The sequence below is a fragment of the Anser brachyrhynchus genome, assembly GCF_964034855.1.
Source record: "Anser brachyrhynchus genome assembly, chromosome: 1".
Taxonomy (NCBI): Eukaryota; Metazoa; Chordata; class Aves; order Anseriformes; family Anatidae; genus Anser; species Anser brachyrhynchus.
In genome coordinates, this window is record NC_137694.1 from 176306333 (window position 1) to 176330377 (window position 24045).

A 24045-nucleotide genomic window follows, 5' to 3' on the forward strand; every position below is an offset into this window, starting at 1 on the left:
CGTGGGCATAAAGAGGAAGAATTATGTCAAAGAAGATTAAGAGGAAGTATACAGACACAAAAAAATCAGCTTAATAGTTGTAGGAGATTTAACAGAGCAAGGAGATCAGAGTTTCATTTTCCAAAGCTGTCTAAATAGTGGAAAATATACTCCTTCGCAATGTTACTGCACTGGTTCCCGCTCACAGGTTCTTTGATTCCTCCAAACTGGGGGTCTGCTTTCATGGATGCTGTGCTAAAATTAAGGAATGAACTCACTGTACTGCCACTTAGTATAAAAAATGGGCACTTGTATCTCCTCATGCAGGAAATAGAGGTGAGTTTGGTCAAACCAACTGGATCAATGAAGATACAGAAGGAGGACATCGTGGCACTGAGAGGATTGTAGGGCCAAGCTCTGACTGCCACACAAAATCAACAGGTGTTTTCCTTCAATGATAAAGTTTAAAGTAGATCTAAGATGTTAAAGTTGATTAAAAATTAAAAAAAATTATGACTATATAACACCCACAAAGAATTCAGATGTAAAATATCAGTAGTTATTGGCTACATTTATATGGATAAGTAATTGAACATGTTGACATTTACATCTGTTATAAATGAAGTGTGGAGTTTTAGCTTTGGGCTGCTTTAAGCATGATTCCCTAGGCTGAACATCCCTGCTATGATTATGATAGGTCACTGATTCACACCTTTATGTTCCTGTCAAGACATGAGTGCATACATGAAGTGACACTTTATGTTTAGATTCTGGTAAAGAAATCAATTTTGCAATGACTGAAACTACTAAGGGCTGAATCCTATGTGATTTCTTGTAGACAAAAGCAATAAATACAACCATTGTTTAATGCCAAATAAATGCATAAAAAATCACAAATCTGATGTCAATAGCAATAGAGTTTATTCTTCATAAATCAAAAGGTACGTCTAATTGTAACTCCAATTTCAGTGAATTTATTCCTAATTATACTTGAACAAATGAAAAGCCAGTCTATCTTCATTTGAAGACATTGATCACTAAGGCTAAGAATGACACCATCTATTCAGTTGTCCCCCACATGCCTATTATACTTGAAACAGTAAGATACATACATACAAGCTTTAACTGGTGTAAACAATTTTTTTAAGTTTTCATGCATTCATCAATTTGTATGTATGAATACTTAAAAAAATATTATTAGTTAATTAAATTATTAATCTAATACAAAACCTGTGATATGTGATGTTAGTACTGTCAAGTTATACGCATTGCTGAACAGTAAGTGGTAATATATTTTTATTCTTTTTATTTATTAACAATTTTGTTTTCGAATGTAGTATATTTCTCATATTTTGCATACTAGATCCTCTTTTATCATGTAATTTCCCCCTCCTATTTAAAGCACCACTAATTCACCTCAGTGCAGCAATAATGAGTAACTGGGAAGGAGTTTGGAAGGAGAGAGAGGGAGAGAAAGCTATTGAAGTAAATGAAGCATTACCCATGACTGCTGCACACACCAGTGTCTGTTCCTGTACTAGCATCATTTTCCCTCTTCTGCGCATTAGAAAGATAACTCATTTCCCAGAGCATTCCATGCTCAAGGGCAATAGCTACCTTCACCACAGAGAGAATTAGCACTGGCTGGTATAATTTTGGAAATATGTAGCAATTACTTGCAGCAGAAACTCAACTCTCAGAATCCCTTAATGAAGAATGACAAAAAGCTGAGTTCAGAGATGGTGGCCCAGAACTGCTAGGTTCACTGTTCTACACTGCTAGTTCGCAGAATCCCCATGCAAATCACCATCCCTTTTCTGTTTTGCCTCCTCCTTTCCACCTGTCTTTATGATCTGATCAAATTAGCATTTCAGCTGTATTACCCTATTTGTCCGTTGCACTGTGTTTAGTTATGATTGCATTTGGGTCATTTTTTGACTTATAACAACAACAACAACAAAATGTTTAAATGAACTACGTTATATTGTTCCCTTAGACAAGCTCACAGTCTTTCTTGTTTTTCTTGGAAGTTCCTAGGAAACTTGCCTCTGGTTTATTTTATTGGTTTCTCTGTAATACACAATTAAAATTTGTTTTAATTTGAAAGTCAAGGATGTATAAGAGAGATGTGTAAGTTTAAACTGCTGCAACTAACCATGTATTTATTCACATATTTATTCATGCTGTTGAGGGTAGCGGTATTAGATAGCTCACATTTGGGATTGTGCTGTTTGTGATAAACTCAATCAAAAAGATAAGGTTAACCTTCTAAATACATGAACACTCTAATAGCATTCATTTCCAAACTGACTCCCAGCAAATCTTAACACTAAGGATGATGCCTCAGCCTCTGTATAAGTTTCACTTTTACATTTACAAAAATAATTTTGACAGAAAAAGAGGGTTTAAAGCAATGTCTGAAAAATACTGAGGATAAATATCTACACTGTTTTGAATGTATTCTTGCTTGATAATAAAGTTTTTCTTTCTGAAGGGATCTTGGAGACTCTTGTGTTTGAAACACTCATGATTAGAAATGATATCATAAGCACACTGGTGTCTCAGGAATAAAATATTCATTGAGAATGGAAAGATTATGGGAGATGGGACTTTTCACAGAACCCACCAGCAAGATTTTAGTTCTTGAACTGATTAAACTGAGGCTGGAATAACATTAGAACGTTGGTTAACTCAACAACTAACTTAGCATACATTGGTCATGATGTTTAGAAGCTGTATTTTCTAACTGAACATTTTCAAAGGTATGATGAACCTGGCATTAAGATGAGAAGATGGGTCCATCTTCTTTGCACCCACCCTTCAGGTATTTATGTATATTGATAAGATCCCCCTGTTCCTTCTCTTCTCCAAGCTGAACAGTCCCACCTCTCAGCTTCTCCTCAGGCAAGAGAACCTCTAGTCCTTTAAATATTTTTGTGGCCTTTTGATGGACTCACTTCACAACATCCATGTCTCCTCTGCATTGGAAAGCTCAGGACTGGCCATAGCACATCTCAAAAGGTCTAAGTAGTGGGGAAGGATCACCTCCCTTAACCTGCTGGCAACACTCTTCCTCTTGCAGTCCAGGAAGCTCTTGGCCTTCTTTGCTGCAAAGTGACATTGGCGGTCACTTGGTGGTCAAATGCTTGTCTGCCAGGACCCCCAGGTCTTTCTCTGCAAACCTGCTTCTTAGACAGTTGGGCACCAGTTTATACTGGTGCATGGGGTTATTTCTCCCACAGTGTTTGACTTGGCATTTCACTTTGTTGAATTACATGAAACTCTAACCATTTTTCCAGCCTGTTGAGGTTCCTCCAAATCACAACTATCTGGAGTATGAAGGCTTCATCCCAACTCTGTATAGACTGCAAACTTGCTGTGAAGGTACTCTCTCCAGTCATCCAGGTTATTAATAAAAATGTTAAACATTGTTGGCCCCAGTATTGAGCCTTGGGGCACACCACTAGTGATTGACCTTCAGTTGGATTTCACATCACTAATTACAACCCTCTAAGTCCAGTGGTTCAGCCAGTTTTCAATCCATATTACTGTCTACTTATCCACAGACAGTCTCGAAGGCCTTACTAAAATCTGAACAAAAGCCAGCCACTTCTCTTCCCTTAACCACTGAGCCAGTCATTTTGTTGTGGAAGGCTATGAGGTTCATGAGCAATGACTTCCCATTTATAAATCCATGTTGACTATTCCAGTGACCTTCTTTCCCTTTATGTGTTTGGAAAATGTTTCCAGGTTTATATACTCCCCCACCTTCCCATTGACTGAGGTAAGGCTGACTGAACTGTAGTTGTCTGGATCTCACTTCTTGCCTTTATTTAAGTTAAGGGTGTCATTTGTCTTCACAGAATGTTTAAGTTTTGGAAGAGACCTCTGGCGGTCATCAGGTCCAACCCCTCTGCTCAAGTAGGGATACCTAGAGGAGGTTGCCCAAGCTCCAAGTCCTCAGAAACTTCTTTTGATCACGATGACCTTTCAAAGATGACTGGGAGAGGCTTCACAATGACATCAGACAGCTCCCTCAGCACTTACAGGTACATCCTATCAGAGATAAAACCAAACCCCAGGGATTTGTGCATGTCTAGTTCATTTAAATGCTCTGTAACCTGATCCTTCTCCATTGTGGGTAGGTATTCCTTGTTCTGAACTTTTGCACTGGTCTCAGAGATCTGTGATCTCTGTAAGATCATAACCTTGCAACTGTGCACAGATCTCCAGTTCCTCTTGTTTGTTTCCCCATACTTCATGCCTGAATGTAGAACCCCCAAAGATGGGCTGCCAGTCTTACTGATTTCCCAGAAAAGGTACAAGATCACCCCCCGTTGTGCACTCCTGTGAACATTTACTTATTTGTGAGCATATGCTTAACATTGGTTTCCTTCAGTCGTGTATTGTTGATTATTTATCTCTTGTACACATGATCTGTTGTCCTTTGTTTACCACCCCAATCTACCATATCCTCACATGATTGTTAGTTATCATCTCCCTCTCGTGTCGTTCTCAGTTTAAAGATATTCTCACTAGGTTTTCAAGCCTGTTGGTGAAGATGCTACTTCCCCACATAGTCAGATGGATCCCACCTCTTCCTAGCAGAATGTGATCCTTAAAGAAGATCCCATGTTTGCAAAACATGGGATTGTTGTCAGCTTTCCAACACTAGCTTTTCAATTAGTTGTTAATGCACAGGATTGTTCTCCTCTTCCTCAAGCCTTTCTTCCTCACCAGTAAGACTGAGGAGAATACTGCCTAGGTATCTCTACCTTCCATCCTCGCACCCAGTGAAGTCAGCCCATGCAGCCACACTCAGTATGATCTAGGTAGCAGATCATGGCAGCATGCCCATTTGGTGACACTCTGGAAAAGTAGCATGGAGTGATGGTCTGAGGGATGGACAAGCCTTGGCAGCCTCTCCACAGTGTCTCAGATCCAAGCATCTGGCAAAGAGCAAATATCCCAAGGTAGCAAGCCAGACAAGCAGACAGGGCCTCTGTTACCTGCAGCTAGAGGTCTTCCATTGCTTTTATTTACCCCTTCTTCCTAGTGCTGCTGTGTGGGTCAAACTTAGCTAGCTCAGAGTCTTTGATGGACACAGCCTTCTGTCTGCTGCCAAGGCACTGATCCTATTCTTTAGTTACAGGTTTGTAGGTGGAACAGGAGTATCAGAAATTGTGAGGTTTGAGGCTTTGCCATCCTGGAAATCTCCATTTCCCAACTCAATATGCACAGGCTCTCCCTGCCCCTCCCTCAGTACAGCTGGGGGCTCAGGCTCATGTATCCTGCAGGCTCTCAGAGAAGATCCATCCATTCTCTTTCTTACCATTCCTGATGCTGGACAGCCTGCTGACCTTCTCCCGCAGCTCCCCTGCTTGGTGACACAGATTGTCTCTGGTGTTCATGTCCTGAAGGCAAGAAGTCCATTGTCCCTGGCCACAGAATCATCAAGAGATCCCAGGAAACCCTGAAGTCATAGTAGTTGCTCCAGTGGGTGTTGGGGACTGTGCTCTGTGGCATGTCATTACTGCTACCGAGGAGGTGTACACTACTCAGCAGAATTTCCCTCTCACTTCACAAACTGTCGTCCCTGTGAGATCCATGCTAGGGACAGCATTTATACCAGAACCTTTCTAACACTTGCTGAAATGTTGCTAGCCCTCCCTAATCAGAAGACAGCTGGAACAAAGGCTCAACGTACACTTTGGTCAAGTTTCTGTAGAAACTGCAAGCCACCTTCTAAGGAGGAGTCTCCGAAATTAATAAAACCATCCTGAATAGCAACAAAAGTCACATAGTTTTAGCCCATGACAGACTAATATAAATATGAAAGAGAGAACAAGAATTAAGAATTGTTACTGCTTTAGGAAGGCCAATAACATAGCACTGCTAATCAAAAGTGGTTGGGCCATGATATTAGCACACTAATATTTATGATGTTTGTAACTTTTGTTTTAATTTTGAAAGCTTACTGTCTTTTCATTTTCTATGACTTATTGTCTTACATAAGAGTAACCTTCCAAAAACCATTTATAAAAACTAGGCTGATTTTGAATCCTGTTAAATAATGCTAATTTGGTGTTCTCTCTTATACTAATGCTTTGCCAACATTTTAATGTTTGTGGAGCAAATGAAGAATTTCTAAACAGTGCCAGAGGGGCATCATGTTAATTCTTTGAGAGGGAAAAGCCTTACAATTTTAGTATGCCTCAAGCACCACTGGTTTATGATAAGGTCTTTGTAAAAATGTAATAAAGATGATGGCTTAGTTAAAATACTATCAATATACTTGGTTAGGAAATGAAAACCTCAGTCTTCCATGCATTGTATTCAAACGAGTGAATCTTCCTATTCTCCCTTTAAGAATTTCAAGGTATACCTGCCAAATCTGTTATGATGATTTTATTTTCGGTATCAGTATGTTTGAATATAGAAATATTGCTGGAATTAAGAGTCAGCCCTCTCTGAAAGAGTCCTGTTCTGAGAGGAGGATGAATATATATTGGGATGAAGAAATACCATTGCAGATATATTTTCAAATTCAAGTGCAAATACAAATGCCCATATTCATAAAAAATCATGCAAAATAATATTCTACTAAATGTCTTCATGCTTTGTGAAGGGAATCAATAATATGCAAACCTGAACAGATTATTAAATAAATAACTAGATAAGAGTAAATTAAAATACTTTTTGCAGATTTTGTGATCCATCATGTGTTCTTTTTTTATTAGTTTCAGCAAAAGCTGCTAAAGGTATGTGGCACTAATATAAAGCAGGCAGTGCAGTTTACTTTCCAGTGTCTGCTTTTGACTGCAATAGGCCACCTGAAGCATATGCAGGTAAGTGGGTGCATAGGGAAAACACGGATTTATTTGACTGTCCAGGAAAGGGGAGTTCAATTATCTTTTTCTGGATCTCTCATCATATGTTTAAAACATGGTTGTAAAGTAATTTGATCAAAGCTGAGCAACAGCATGCTAGCAGCACTGTAACAGCAGCTTTAGATATAGCAGTATGTTATGCATCATAATTTTTTCTTCCCACTAAAAGCTAATGGAATGGCATAGCTTTTTATCCCTTATGATAAGGCCTTGTACGCATTCTGTATAACAATGTGTATTTTCAGTGTGCTGACCATTCAAGGCTGGACATTATATATATATACTCCATTTATATGTAAGAAAATAATATTCTAAGGGCAGACATGAGTGTCCTCATTTTAAAAGTTTCTTTTGCCAACAAGAACTTTTTTTTTTTTTTTCAGTAAGTGGGGTACAGGGTTTCAGACAGATATGATACAGTGAACAGGGATGTTTTTCTTTCCTCTGGTCACCTCAATGCATTAAATTTTAGCTAAATCGATTTGTATTCCTAGGTCGCTTGAATGCTCAAAAAAATCCCACTCCTGATAAAACTAAAACATTGCTAAGAACTTTTATAGATTTTGTCATGTCTCTGTGGAATAATTGCCTGAGGTGACTTGGAAATTAAACTGATATTCACATTTTAAAGAAAAGGTACAGCATTGAAGAAGCTTCCAGGGTAGAGTGTAGCTGAACTAAGAAGTTCCCTAGGCCTCCAACCTTAGATGTTAATCACACTAGGGGAACTTGGTGTGCTGACTCTAAGAGGAACAGTACGGAGTGTGGAGAGAAGTGTAGATACCGCAGCGAGGTTCTGTGATAAGATGGGAACTTGATTGTTCTTGTGCACACCGAGACTGATAAGCTGCACATTTGCTACCCTGAGCCAACAATCTGCCATGTTTTTGACAAAATGCTGTACTTTAGTGAACTTCGCTCATTATAACATCATTATAATACCAAAACACACCTCCATTCCAAAAGCTACCTGCCTCCAAGATGCGACCACCCCTCACTGAGCATGTGCTCTGAATTTCTGTGAGCCTATACCTTTAAATGAAAGTGAGAAAACTTTGCACCAATTGTAACAAAGATATGCATGACTAGAGTCACTCAAGCTCCACCTAAAAGATAGAAAACAATATAAATTGGCTTCAAGGGAGAGGGGATATTAGGTAAGATATCATTGTGACTTCTGGGATCAGTCAACAGGATGAGTTTCTCTTCTCCCCCCGCCCCGCCCCCCCATTGGGAGGCCTCTGGGTAAGATTTGTACACTTGGTTTTGCCAGGTGTCTCCATGGAAAACTTAGGAATCTCTATATAGAGTCTTTATACCTTTTAAGATGTTTATAGCCAGGCTGTGTTACTCATACCTTTAGTATTTGAATGTGCTTTGCAGACAGTGAATTTATCACTGGCAATCCAAAGAACCTGTGTACCTGTTGCTTTAATAAATTGCACTGCTCATTAAATCTAGCCGTGATGGTTCTCACTGAATGCAACCAAACTCTTTAAGTGTGGCTGTGGTAGTTCATGGAACGTGACTAGATTGAGGGTGTATTATGTTATTTGTGAATCTGTAATCCTGATAGTTCAGTACCTGGAACACGACCAGACTTATAATGGTTAATTTTGCATACCCTTAACGCAACAGCCTCCCTATAATATTTTTTAAAGTCACTTAAGCTGTCAGTTACAATATGAGTTGCTGGTATCCTGATGTTTTCCACTATGATGTTGGCTCACTGTCATTTATTAAGTCTTCAGTCAGATATTGAACCTGGATGTTATGTTACTAACAGTTCCAGTGGCTCCTACAAATGTTGCTATTATCTTCGTGACTTCTCTGGTGACATACCTTTGACCTTCTATTTGTTAGGTATATTATAATGACTCTGCTACTGTGAGGTAACCACTACTGCAAGTCTCCAGATATTGTCAGGTATAATGTTTTTCCAGATGACAATGGGGACAGTGTTTTTCTGTGACAAGATAATTTTATTTTTTCTCCTTTTATTCAAGGACTTTCTGTGAACCAGAATGACAAAATTAATATCTGAAGAGCTTTTTTTTTTTTTTTATGTCCCATTAATCTTTGTGAGATGAATACTTGACAGAATCTGAAGACAGTATGTTAAAACAGAGATGGTTATAATATTAAAATAAAATCTATTCAAAATGTATTGCTTTTTAAAAATATATGTGCAGACATATACGAAGAAAGCAAGTACCATTAGGTCCATTTTATATACAGTGAAACAGATTAGAGAATGAGACCTGCTGAAGTTTGTGCATGAAATTAAGTAAAAAGTTTAAGATCATAAAATCATAGAATAATTAGGTCAGAAAAGACCCTTAAGATCATCAAGTCCAACCATCCACCTAACTACAAGTCTACCACTAAACCATGTCCCTAAATGTCACATCTCTTAAATACTTCCAGAGATGGTGATTCCACCACTTTCTTGGGCAGCCTGTTCCAAATGGTTAACCACTCTCTCCATGAAGAAATTCTTCCTGATATCCGATCTAAACCTCCCATGGCGCAACTTGAGGCCATTGCCTCATGTCCTATCATTTTTCACCTGAGAAAAGAAAGCAACACCCTCCTTGCTGCAACCTCTTTTCAGGTAGTAGTAAAGATCAATGAGGTCACCCCTCAGCCCCCTTTTCTCCAGACTAAACAGCCCCAATTCCCTCATCCGCTCCTCATGTCTTATTTTCTATTCCCTTCATCAGCTTTGCTGCTCTTTTCTGCACATTCTTGAGCAACTTTCTACCTTTTTCTGCTTGGAATTCAGTACTTCAAAGGATTAGACTCTACTCTTAGCAATAATTTGTGCTATGCCACCCCTTCCTGTTGTAGCTAGATACGGCTAGTTTTAATATTTCTTCTCTGTTTGTCATCTAGGAAAGCTCAATGAGCACAAAGTAGCAATCAATTAAAAGTAAATAGGTATCTTTGACAGCTTAAAAGAGTCCCAGAGAGGATGACAGGAAAATGGTACAAGACAATAAATAATTTATAGCTGGAGAAAATTAATCAAGAACCCCCAATTCCCTCCGTCCCCACACACAGGTGCTCAATTACAGTACCTCTAAGAAGAGGCAGGAGACCAATAACCAAACATCTGTGACATAAATGAATTTAACTATTAGGGAAGAAAGTACTGAAACATATAAACACACTGAAGTAACCAAACCAAATTACAATCCAGTGTACATTTACTTTATATAATGCCTTTCATTATATCATTTCCCAGAACTCTTCATGTAATTAAATACAAACGCTATAGACTATAAGTGAAATACAGCAGTAGGAGAGAGATTTTCTAATGGAGGCAGGGTATTGAATCATAAGCTAATTCATAGAAGTGAAAAAAAAATAGAAAAGCTGAGATAGAGGAAGTTAGTAAGCTAGGCCTTAGCACTGGAGTATTAAAATGAATGGAAGTTACTGCATTCTCTTCAGTGGAAGAAGTATAACTCTGTAGGGTAATAAGTTGTTTGCCAAAGGCACTGGAAGCATTGATGGAGAAGGGTAAAGACAAAGATAATGACAGTGTCTGGTCAGAAGAGGGAACAGGAAGAGGAGAAAAGAGATATATGGGGTCCCAAAAGTATTTTGGAAACACTTGCCTGTCTCATTATTGGTTTTCTTCATTTTGATGCCTGCATAATGCAGATGAAATAAGTCATCTGAATTAGCAGACCAGTTTAAAGCACAGAAGGGACACAACAAGACAGCTTAAAATAATTCCTAAAATGACTGTTGATTCATATACATGTAGGACTAGTCCTTTCTATTCCAATTGTACTTCCACTGTTTTATAACGAAGTAATGTGTGAATCCATCTGGAACATTTCTTGTGACTTTTGAGACTCCCGGGGCTAATTCAGTGCATTGCTCATCTGGTTGTTTCACTGTTGAAACATAGTGTGGCAGCTACTCCTGCTATTGAAGAAGATTTCTGTTTGACTCCTGACAAATCACGTAGGTAAGAGGTTACGTACATAGTTCAATCTATTCACCTACTTTTATTTTTATTTTTTGAATTGACTAATCAATATGGTAGTCATACCTGCAGGTTTTTATAATAAATTTTGTCTTTATATAGACATACATATATATATAACAAATTAAATTCAAAGCTCATTTCTTATTACCTTACCATGGAGGACATCGATGATTCTACTTCAATATTATTTTGGGGAGGTTCTTCAAAAATGCTTACGTAAGACTCGGTGATCTGCCATTTTTGCTTTGCATTGATTCTTCTCTGGCCAAAATAATTTTTCCTACTCCTTTTTTATTTTTTTATTTATTTATTTTTACTCAGTAAATGCATATAGGTGGACAATTTGCCTGGCTGGTGAAGAATAAGTTTTTAAAATTTCTTTCTAAGGATCCCTGAATTTATCTTTTTTTTTTTTTCTTATTACATGTTATAGAACAATTATTTTGCTCTTATTCAAAATCAGACTTCAGCTTTTGTCATCTTAACCTTACCATTATTGTACCGATATAGTCATAATATTTATTTCTACTCTATTCAGTTTATGAATCTCACTAATAGATTCATTTGAACCAAAAGGGATTATGACCTGTAGCTGATGAAGGTACAAGGCCTGATTGCTTATTATTTGAAACAAATAATAGTGAATTAAAATAAAAAAAATAAATAATAAAAAAAGAAAAGGAAAGATATAAACAATGATTAGAACATGCTCTTTTTGCAGGACATGGATGACCATCCAGGATGCTATTCAGTAGCGCACAGGTCTCCTACATCTAAATGCAGACAAATATTAGCAGTCTTTCTTTCTCTTTTTCTTTCTCTCTCTTTCTTTCTTTCTTTTTCTTTCTTTCTTTCTTTCTTTCTTTCTTTCTTTCTTTCTTTCTTTCTTTCTTTCTTTCTTTCTTTCTTTCTTTCTTTCTTTCTTTCTTTCTTTCTTTCTTTCTTTCTTTCTTTCTTTCTCTTTCTTTTCTTTCTTTCTTTCTTTCTTTCTTTCTTTCTTTCTTTCTTTCTTTCTTTCTTTCTTTCTTTTTCTTTCTTCCTTTCTGCCTTCCTTTCTTTCTGCCTTCCTTTCATGCACTTTCACTAGTTTTGTGATTATTTTCTACAGGCATTTTTTACTTTTATTTACAAGTAGAACTTTAGTACATAGCTGTCTCCATATCTTCTTTATTCTTCAGCATAGTTTATTTGCTTAAACCTCATTCAGAATTATTTGCTGATGACACCAAGCTGTGCGGTGCGGTCAATGCACTGGAGGGAAGGAAAGCCATCCAGACAGACCTCAACATGGTTGAGAGATGGGCCTGTGCAAACCTCGTGAAGTTCAACAAGGACAAGTGCAAGGTACTGCCTCTGTTCCTGGGCAATCCAGGCTGCTTCTCTATCTCAGGATTGAGAACAGCCCTGATGGGAAGGACCTGGGGGTGCTGGTTGATGAGAAGCTCAACATGAGCTCAAGGCTCATGTATGCGTATGTTTTGTAGGATTAAAAACTAGCTGTGTGGCAGGACCCAAAGAGTTGTGGTGAATGGAGTTAAATCCAGCTGGAGGCTGGTCACTAGTGGTGTTCACCAGGGCTTAGTACTGGGGCCAGTTCTCTTCAATACCTTTATCGATGATCTGGATGAGAGGATCAAGTGCACCCTCAGTAAGTTTGCTGATGACACCAAGTTGGGCAGGAGTGTTTATCTGCTTGAGGATAGAAACGCTCTTCAGAGGCATCTGGATAAGCTGGACTAATGGGCTGAGGCCAACTGTATGAGGTTCAATGAGGCTAAGTGCTGGGTCCTGCAGTTGGGGCACAACAACCCCATGCAGTGTTACAGGCTGGGGGAGAAGTGGACGGAAAGCTGCCTGGCGGAAAGGGACCTGGGGGGTACTGGTTGATAGCTGGCTGAATATGAGCCAGCAGTGTGCTTAGGTGGCCAAGAAGGCCAAGAGCATCTTGGCTTGTATCAGAAATAATGTGGCCAGCAGGATTAGTGAAGTGATTGTCCCCTTGTACTCAGCTCTAGTGAGGCCACACCTCGAATACTGTGTTCAGTTTTGGGTCCCTCACTACAAGAAGGACATCAAGGTGCTGGAGCATGTCCAAAGAAGGGCAGCAAAGTTGGTGAAGGGTATAGAGAACAAGTCTTATGAGGAGTGGCTGAGGGAGCTGGCATTGTTTAGCTTGTAGAAAAGAAGGCTCAGGGGAGACCTTATTATGCTTTACAATTACCTTAAAGGAGGTTGCAGTGAGGTGGGGATCATGTTTTTCTTCCAAGCACCAAATGATATGACAAGAGGAAATGGCTTTAAGTTTCACCAGGGGAGGTTAGGTTGGATATCAAGAGAAATTTCTAAACTGAAAGGGTTGTGCTACATTGGAATAGGCTGCCCAGGGAAGTGGTCAAGTCACCATCCCTGGAGGTCTTCAAGAAACTAGATAAATGTTTGGACTTATCAGTACTAGGTTAAAGGTTGGACTAGATGATCTTAGAGGTCTTTTCCAACCTGAATGATTCTATGATTCTACGTGCACTTGTAACCCAGAAAGCCAATCACATCCTGTGCTGCATCAAAAGGAGCCTGGCCAGCAGGTCAAGGGAGGTGATCCTCCCCCTCTACATTGCACATGTGAGACCCTACCTGGAGTACTGCACTCAGCTCTGGGGCCCCCAGCACAAGAAGGACATGGTCATATTAGAAAGAATCCAGAGGAGGGCCACGAGGATGATCAGAGGGCTGGAACAGCTCTCCTATGAAGACAGGCTGAGGAGTTGGGGTTGTTCAGCCTGGAGAAGAGAAGGCTCCAGGAAGACATTATAGAGGCCTTCGAGTACATAAAGGGGGCCTACAGCAAAGCAGGAGAGGGACTCTTTGTCAGGGAGTGTAGTATTAGGACAAGGAGTAATAGCTTTAAATTAAACGAGGATAGATTTAGAGTAGATACTAGGAAGAAATTCTTTCCTATGAGGATGGTGAGGCACTGGACCAGGTTGCCCAGAGGAGTTGTGGATGCCCCATCCCTGGAAGTGTTCCTGTAGCTCTGTGTAAATTGTCTTCATGCTGAAGAGTACGCAGTTATCAGCTAACTTGGCCTTATTGAGTTAACAGTAAATAAATTCAAGCAAAGCTTTGATGCCACACAGAATCAGAGAATCTGAGAATCACAGAATGGTTGAAAGGGATTTCTGGAAGTTATCTGATCCAACCTCCTGCTCAAAGAGGGCCACCAAAATGAGGTTGCCCAGGACCATGTCCAGATGGCTTTTGAAGATCTCTAAGGAGGGAGACTCTTTTCTTTTCTTTTTTTTTTCTTTTCTCTTTTCTTTTCTGTTTTCTTTTTTCTTTTCTTTTTTCTTTTCTTTTCTTTTCTTTTTTCTTTTCTTTTCTTTTCTCTTTTCTTTTCTTTTCTTTTCTTTTCTTTTCTTTTCTTTTCTTTTCTTTTCTTTTCTTTTCTTTTCTTTTCTTTTCTTTTCTTTTCTTTTCTTTTCTTTTCTTTCTTTTCTTTTCTTTTCTTCTTTTCTTTTCTTTTCTTTTCTTTTCTTTTCTTTTCTTTTCTTTTCTTTTCTTTTCTTGTCTTTTCTTTCTTTTCTTTTCTTTTCTTTTCTTTTCTTTTCTTTTCTTTTCTTTTCTTTTCTTTCTTTTCTTTTCCCTTTCCCTTTCCTTTCCCTTTCCCTTTCCCTTTCCCTTTTCCCTTTCCCTTTCCCTTTCCCTTTCCCTTTCCTTTCCCTTTCCCTTTCCCTTTCCCTTTCCCTTTCCCTTTTCCCTTTCCCTTTCCCTTTCCCTTTCCCTTTCCTTTCCCTTCCCTTCCCCTTCCCCTTCCCCTTCCCCTTCCCCTTCCCCTTCCCCTTCCCCTTCCCCTTCCCCTTCCCCCTTCCCTTCCCCTTCCCTCCCTTCCCCTTCCCCTTCCCTTCCCCTTCCCCTTCCCCTTCCCCTCTTCCCCTTCCCCTTCCCTTCCCCTTCCCCTTCCCCTTCCCCTTCCCCTTCCCCTTCCCCTTCCCTTCCCCTTCCCCTTCCCCTTCCCCTTCCCCTTTCCCCTTCCCCTTCCCTTCCCCTTCCCTTTCCCTTTCCCTTTCCCTTCCCTTCCCTTCCCTTCCCTTCCCTTCCCTTCCCTTCCCTTCCCTTCCCTTCCCTTCCTTCCCTTCCCTTCCCTTCCCTTCCCTTTCCCTTTCTTTCCTTTCCTTTCCTTTCCTTTCCTTTCCTTTCCTTTCCTTTCCTTTCCTTTCCTTTCCTTTCCTTTCCTTTCTTCCTTTCCTTTCCTTTCCTTTCCTTTCCTTTCCTTTCCTATCCTATCCTTTCCTATCCTTTCCTATCCTTTCCTATCCTTTCCTATCCTACCCTACTTTACCCCTGAAAGATCACACAGCAAAGAACATTACACAGTCTTTTCTAATAGAAGTCTATATGAAGACTTTTTCTTCAGAACAGGTAGTTACATCTAGGGTTCAGTAAACTGGGTTACAATGAAAAGGAACTAGTATACAATAGATAATCCATGCAATATTTTGTGGATTTAGGCAACGTCCCCCCCGTTTCAAAAGTGCAACTCGTAATCTCCAGTTTGTGTATTTGAATTTATTAAATTACAGTTTGACTCATCTGCTTGATAGAATATGTGTTTCTGAGTTGATTAGGAAACAGGTTTTATTCTGAGAGCTTTTCTGCCAGCTCTTAAACATATCTCATCAGCTAATAAATTTCGAAGCTTGATTTAAATTACATGATTCAACAATATTAATCCATACTTAAGATTTTTCAATTAAAATTCTAGAATTAGCACCAGCTGTAGTTTGTTCCATTTACTTTGAATAATCTAGGTGTCCCATATTATCAAGTCTAGTTTTAACATCATCATGAAAGAGTAGAGATTTTCTTTCTTCGGTAGATAATTTCTGTACTATTTTCCATTCTACAGCCAAATAGCCTAAATTATGTCAGTTTCTTTTGTGCTTGCTTTAAGGAGCTTATAAAAGCATTGTAGGCCATAGAGTGGAACTGTTCCTTTCTTTTCTTACAGAAAGAATACTGAAAGATACCAAGATCAATCTTTATATCTTAGAATCCTTAAAGCTGTGTTATGTCATAAGTATAACAAACAAACAAACAAAAATCAGAAATGAAGTCAATCTAGGAAAAAAGTTTATCTTGCTTTTCACCAAGCAACTTTTAAACTGAACAATTTCAATAAAATCTTGATCCCTCTCATTTATCTCTGCTATGAGAAAGTTCCTTATTTCTCTCATAAGTTGCTGGGCTTCATTTGCATTTAAAATTCCCCATTTCCTATGTGTTTCTCTGCCTGCCTCAGTGTGTTATTCAGATATTTATTCCAGTAGAGTTTGTTCAGCTTCGTTTTTGAGAAAAGGCCAAATCTTCTGGAGCAGGAAGATTTTTTACTTCTGGTCCACAGTAAAACTAGCATAACAAGGAGTAAAGGAGAACTTCCTCTCTTAGCCCCAACTACTTCAATTATTTACAACTATCTTTATGTTCACATGACAAATACATAACATAAATATACTTTTTGTTAGAACATTTTGCATTTATGTACAAATTAGTTAATTCTCATTTGCTTTACTTCTGTTCATTTGTTCAATGACAAAAAAATATATATAGATAATGAAAATAATGGATAAATTTTCTTACATTTTCATTGGTGAAAGAGGACTGGAAAATATATATATATATATATATATTTTTTTTCCCCCCAAGAATCTGAGAAGAAGAATTTTCTGAAAAATTAAAAGATTCTGAAAGAGGAGTCTCTATAGGTGGAGAAAATTCTACTCTGTAAGATTTTATTACTGCAAAAATCATTTTTTCTGTATGTAGAAACATTTCTTTTTGTTAGCCCAAATATTTTTAATCACATGCATTTCCATTATAGCAATAGCGAATATAATAAACTCTACCTATGCTATATGTAAGTGATAAGATTCAGGAGCGTAGTCCAGTGTTTTCAAAGTGAGTAGTTTTTTGGATAACACAGATCTTCTATTTTCCTACTTAAGAAAATTAAAACTGTATTTTTAAAACAGCTTTACCTCAGTGCTCTTTAAAATAGTTTTTCTTTAAATTATGTCATCTTAAAAACTGTCACTTAGCAGCACTGGAAGCTTTTGAAAGTCTCAGCTGTGTTACCCAAACCATTCTTCACATAGTAAGGCACAAACTAAAAAAAAAAAAAAAAGGTATATATATATATACACATCTATCTTTTTTTTCTGTTTTGTTGTTGTTGTTGTTGTCTGAAGTGATCGTAGGAGCAGATTTCTGCTTTTCGTTTGTGTTTGTGTTTACACACATCAGCTGACGCCTAACACTGAGGGGGTATTTTGGATACAGTCTGGTCATGACACAATGCTGCTGTCAAACCAGTAATCAAGACAACATATTTTGCAGGAAATGTTTACGAAAAGACTTTTATTGCGAAAGACTAAGTAATGTGCTCTGTTGTGTGGTCTTTATGGGGGAAAGAAGGGCTTCTATTCATCTGATCACAGCACTCTAATTTCCTTTGTATGCTTATGTATTGACATAGCAAAAGCTACGTCAGCAGCAGTAGCAAGAACAGCCAAATGGCATTTACAGGTTTCTCATCCCACTACTTCTCCCAGAGTTCATTCTTTCTTATCACCAACTTCAATGTACCCTGGCCTCTCTATAAACAGACAAGTAAATTATTCTTCCCCACAGTAGATTCTCGTGTTCAAGGAGATGCATTTCCATCTACAAAGACAGCATCTTCCTCAGATGTAACAAATACAGAGCCAGCTTGCAGCACAAAACTCCAACTGTCTTACTAAAACTATGGAGATGGATAAATTTTTCCTTCCTCTAAATCAGACAGACCTCACCAGGGAACTCATTATCTTTGAGGGTCCTTTGAGGGTTTTGTTATTTCACTTTGCTGATCCACTCCATCTCTGTCATCAATATAGTAAAAGGATCAGTGATGTTTTGTCCTGTTTTTTGTTTGTTTGTTTGTTTGTTTTCTTATGATACGACTGATGCTCTCAAAGTTTGTTTTGAGAAGAGAAAGAGCAAAGGATTATTTTTTTTCCCCTGAGGTTTATAAATGTTAGATTCCAAAATGGTGTAATTGGATTTACAAAGTTTTTCTTCCTGAAGTAGCAATAAGCAAAAAGTAAAATCTGCTCCTGAGCACCCTATGTTTATATGAATAAAAATATTAAGATCTTGACATGAATTAAAAAGCGAAGATTTTAAAATCTGAATACATATCCAACTTTACAGATGGACTCCAAACTATGATGAGACTAGTTCAAATCCCCAGAATATAACATGCCTGAACTTTGTAAGGGGAACTAAGTCCAGATCTGGATTTGAGTTTATCTGGTAGAGCCCATCTGTATTTTGAAATCACATTACACGAGTGTGTGGGATGCATGTGAGAGTGGAATACTTGATGAGGGCTGCTATCGACCTGAAACAAAATACGTTTAATGAACATGTGTGCTCAAAGAAAAACTTGACAGGTGGCACCCTAATGGGATGAACCTACGCAAATTTGCCACCTTTAACCAGCATACTGTTTGTAGAAGCAAACCGACAGACCTGACTGGCTTTGTTGACACAGCTTTAAAGCAGGCCATTGTTTCAGAGTGCATTAGCATACACATGCAATGGCAAGACACGCTTGATTTCAAGTTTTTTTGTTTCTGCTTCTTTTTTTTTATTATTATTTTTTCCTCTTTTCTTGTCACGGATGGTGCAGAACTTGCTCCTGCTCATCACTCTCTTTTAATCTGGCCCAGTGATGAAGCAGACGACTGGGGCGAGCTTGGCAGTTGAAGAATCCAGATGCTAAACTCCAGGATTAATTTCTCTAGCAGAGGCATCTGGGAGTCAGATCCTCTCCCCTGACTTTCCTGGCAGCTTGGTTTAACCCCCAGCAATCCAAAAGGCTCATTTTTGTTTTAAACTGGGAGTTGTTATTCTGGCAGGTAAAGGACTGCCAGATTGCCTTTGTCAAATGAAGGAATTTGTATTTAAATATCAGTGCCTCAATTTTCCCAGGTTTGGGAGCTCAGTCACTGAAGACCTCTGTATTCAATAATGATGCTTTCCTTTGGCATCTTCCTCAGAATATGACAAAAGAATGAAGTTGACATTAGCGAGAGAGAACAATGAAGAGGAGGAAAAAAAAAACAAAAACAAAACAACACAGATACAGTGACATTAAAACAGGGAAACACAATCCTGATCCATGAAGAGTGACAGTCAAAGTAGCTTTATTGATGTAGAAGTGTAAAATTTGTGTAAATGAGATCAGGTCAACATCATTTGACCTTATCTTTTTCTTCTTCATTATTTTTTTTTCCTTGAGAAATGACCTTCTTTTATACATCATGACAGGGAAATAATCTGCAACAGAACCACAGAATGAAGAAATCTTGCATTCTTCCAGTAAACTTTTTCCCCCTGTAGCAGTAATACTTCATGAAATTAAGCCCTGAACATTAAAACTCATTTCAGATTTTACATCATGCATACTGTAGTTGCATTGACTATCAGTCATCAGAAGCCCTAAAGCTGTATAAACACAGTACGGATTTCTAGTGATAGTATGAATATAATGCACTGGTTTTTTAAAAACAACTTATTTTTATTGAGCAATACAGGTTCAAGATGCACCACATACATATAATTTCACAGCAATTTAATTAGGAATAGAATTAAGGTAACAAATGAGATTGAAAGTGTAACTACTATAGAAAATACTTAACAACAGCTGTATGTAATATAGTGAATGGTCAGTTTCACTTTTGAAACCAGTTCCTTTTATATGACCGTAAGTAAACTAATATATGAACTTTTGAAATATCACATCAACTACTGGTTAAAACAACAATGAAAAAACAAAAACAAAAACATATATAACAACAAACATAGCCCACATATAGCCCACATTTCAAAAACAGATGGGGTTATGTTCAAACTTTTTTTTTTCTCTTCCTGCTAATGGGTCATTCAAACACATTTTACAGCTTCTCTTTATGAATACTTCCTTAAAAGAGGAATTTCAGTAAGCTTTGTGGAACAGTAGGAAAAACTGAAAGTCCAGAGTTAGCATTGCTAGCACAGAGACAGAAGGTGATCTTAAATGTTACATTTATGTTAAAGAGTTATTGTGCTGCCTCTAGTAGTGTTCTTGTCCAAAAGGGCTCTTTAGGGGAGAAGTTAGAATCCAGCTCTGGCAAAGGACAGAGAAAGCTACAGTATGGGATTACTCCTTTGCCTTCTTGGGTGAGTACTTTCTACCTAGAAAAGTAGACATAAATCTTACCTTGAAGGCAATCAGTGAGTTTATGCACATTGTTTCCACATTTGTGTTGAATCCACAGTTCAGCTAACACGCAGTCAAAATCAGATGGATTTTATTTAAGATGATAATATTGTGTGCGCAGTTTAAGTAGTGCGTCTGCTTATGTGTTGATCTGAAAAGCGATCTGAGAGTTTTTTTGGCTGGTATCAAGCTCTAATATGATGCCAAGATCCATGACCTATGGTTCACTGGTGGTGGCAGAGGTCTCCGAGTTGTTCGTGAGTAATAAATTACATGCTCTTGATTAGAGAATTTTGGAGTATGGCTTTGGTCAAGGCCTTGTCAAGCAAAATAGAAGCAAGAAATGATGGATCAGCACAGGGATTAAAGTCTGATCTGAAGAAACACATTGAGGTGTCTCTGAGGATAATCAGACCTTTACTCCAATTAAGGAAAAGTCACCGGTATTATATATCTGAAAAGAACATGAGTAGTCTCTAACCTGTGTTCATGGCACCTTGTAAAATTAGAGTTTTCTTGCCTGGGGCAGGATCCTTTATAGCAAGTATGTTGCAAGATGGTATTAAGTCACCTGTCTGCACTTAACTGCAGCCCCTCTCCCTTCCAAGCACTGTCATCATGGGCTAAGTCCTGACACCACCAAAATCAAAGACAAAATTCCAACTAACTCTTCTGCTGCTATGACTACCGTGTTTTACATTACAAACATATCTTATTTGATTTGTGATAGATAGGAAATTTTGCATTTTGGGCTGAATAGGAGAAAGAAAAATCGGTGCTTCTCATTGAAAGGAGTTTATTTGTAAACTGTTTAGTTTTATGTAATTTGTAGTTTTATCAATCTGCAGACAGCCTCTGGTGGGAATTTTGGTGGGAATGACACCCAATGTTTTTAATTTTTAAGATATTTTGTCCTTTTCTTCAAAACTGCCGCAATTCACACTGAGTTACTCTTTAGAACATCCTAGCTCTGGTATCAGAGAACTAGCACAGAATATAAAGTCTCAGAAAAAATATTCCTCTTAAGGAGATCGCTTCTGTCAAATAAAACAAGAAAAAGCCTTGTCATTTTTAAGCACCTTTTTCAGTGTTTGTAACAGGAGGCATGAAGTCACTGTGAATGGTTCATCATGTCAGGATAGTGAATTATTCAGATATTTGAATCACTGAAATAGCTATTTAGCACTAAGGTTTATAAAAAAGGACATGGGTGGTGATGTCACAGCAGAATTATTTAATTTAGTCATACCATTTTCAAAATAAGAATTTGAAGGTGTGTTCTTCAATCATGTCATTAAGGCATATAATCTCATTGTTTAATTTAGAGTTAGAGACTGTATGTTGTCTCTAAACAATGTTGATATTACGCTTTTATTCATTTATATGGGTCCTGATGATATCCTTGCTTGGCAAATTGCTACTGTGAGAAACTCTGTAGATCAATTTAATTTTCAGTAAAACCTTGCTACAAAAACAACCAACCAACCAACAACAACAAAAAACACCATCCTATGATTAATCCAGCAGAGCAGGTAAAAAGTGTAGGAACTTTTCTTAAGAGACATAAATTACTTTTTTTATTCACATATATAAACAAATTGGTTTGAATAAAGGAACATTCCGAACAATAGCAATCAAACCAGCCATTTTTCATTGAAAAACTGAAATTTTGTGCCAAACTGACTTTTCTTTATCACATCTATGTCTGTTCCTAAAATATTTAAGAATTTCAATATGTTTTTGAATCAGATGCTTGAAGGTGTGGGGTTGTGTCATGCTGGTTGGAAACCAATAGCTCATCTGAAAATGCAGAAATACTACACTGCATTTATAGAAGAAATGGAAGGTATAGTGGCTAAACATGAGTGAGTAGGCCTGATTTTTTTTTTTTTTTGGAAAGAAAGCATTACGCAACGTCTCCGTGGTTCTTCAATTGGTCTTCTAAATTTTTTTGTAATACTTTGTACAAAACCACTAACTAGTCTTTCCTTTTCAAAACTTTATCAAACTGAGATTTTTGAATTTCTAGTTGATAACCTAATATAAACAAGTGTGCCCTTGGTGTCTAGAAACTGGATGCAAGAACCTAAGACCTTAAAAAAAGAAAAAATAATAATATATATATATATTCACTTTATTCAGTTTTATATTCCAGAAAATGAAAGGGTCATTAGGTGTCAATTTTAACAGAATGTTCCTTCTTGAGTTGCACCTAGGAAGGATTGTCAATGAAAAATGTTCACTTGTGAAGTATTTCAGAGCAAGTAATTAAACTGCAGCTCCCTCTGTTCCATAGCTTTTATTTGGACTTCAGTTGACTGTGTCACCCTTTTGCTCAGACAAATGCTGTTAAATGCTCTTTTGAACTCTTATGCTCTAAAAATGTATTTTTCTTTAGTTCTCTTGACATACCAAATCAGCTGTGGAATATGAAAGTATAAGTATATGAGATACATATGGCATATTTTGCCTTCTTCCTAAGAAGAAAATATAAGGCCAACAGATCTGGCAAGCAGTCTTTGCCTTTTGAGCCTTGATAACATCTTTTACACACGAGGTCCTTTAGTAAACTTTTGAATCTAATCTTGAGTCAAACACTTCACAGCAGAGATTGTGTCCTTATTTATTTATTTATTTATTTATTTATTTATTGGGACAGAAATCTAATCTAAATCTATGAGGCAATCAAAAGATTATTTACAAGGATGTTATTATGCTCCATATACTATATAAATATCAACTTGTGGGAAATAGTGTACAAGACATAGTCAGAACAAAAATTATCACAATTCCTATGTCCATATATGTTCAGTCATTGCCATAGTATTCTTTTGTGTGTGTGTGCCTTTTTTTTTTTTTTTAATAATGTGTCATTATTAGGTTATTTGTGTTCCAGTAGTGCCATTTCTGCAGAGTGAATGTCTGCCTGAATAAAATGGAATTGTATTCTTATTTCTAACAAAACAGAGATTTTTCATTTAATAAGAGATATATAATTCCATTAAGCATCAGATTAAACTAATAGATGTTAGGAGCAAGGGGTATAAGAATCAAAGGGTTAAGTCTTTCAGCTGACAGAGGCAGCTTTGTCCTAATGACACCTTTCATTAAAATATCTGCTTAAAAAAGTTAGGTTTTTGCTCCCTCATTCCTATTGAAAAGCAGTTCCACAAACTGAGTCCTCTGTGTTAGAAACCTTTTCTTAATTTCCAAACTAAATGTATTCATAGCCAGATAATATGCATTTGTACTTGTTCCAAGATCATCCTTTTGTTTAAGTATTTCTTATCTCTCTCTGGTGTTTATCCCTGATGCACTTGAAGGGAATAGTCACAGCCTCCTCTGGCTTTCATTTTGTTATGAGAAAACACTGGATGTTTATCTCAGGAGATACTCTCCATAATTCCAGTGATCCTACAAACTCTTATTTGTACCCATTTTAGTGTGAATGAATACTTTTTATCATGAATGGCAAAAATTGTGCATGATAGTACACACAGGTCTTTACTAGTATACTGTACAATGGTGTTTGTGATTTCTCTTCTTGCCTGGAAATATTTGGTCTAATGCATCCTAAGTTTGCCTGTTTTGCAGCTGCATCGCCTTCATAGCCTATAGTCATCCTGTGACTAACTGAATGCAGTTCTTACCCTTACATTCTTTCAAACTGAGGAACTCCCGTTTGATAGCAAGAGCATTGTTATTCATTCCAAATTACATTACATTGTACTCTATACTATTCACTTTAATTTCTATTAGTATAATTTACTAAATCAAATTCTTTTTTGCAGTCCATATCTGTCACTTCTCCTTCATTTCTTTTATCTGCTAGTCATTTAAAATCATCTACAAAGAATATCTAGCTAGTCTATTAG

The 24045-nt window shown here is 37.6% G+C and overlaps 1 long non-coding RNA gene across 4 annotated transcripts in view; it reads left to right on the forward strand.

Moving 5' to 3' along the window:
• The window catches only part of LOC308187591, a 55290-nt gene that overhangs the window by 28122 nt on the left and 3123 nt on the right, over nucleotides 1-24045 (forward strand). For 2 of the 4 annotated variants that reach the window (XR_013944807.1, XR_013944808.1), the window contains 2 exons: nucleotides 2742-2803; nucleotides 3843-4028. The exons of the other annotated variants lie outside the window; for them this stretch is intronic. This is a non-coding gene — a long non-coding RNA (uncharacterized lncRNA). The remainder of the gene's footprint in view (nucleotides 1-2741; nucleotides 2804-3842; nucleotides 4029-24045) is intronic. 4 annotated transcript variants of the gene reach the window in all.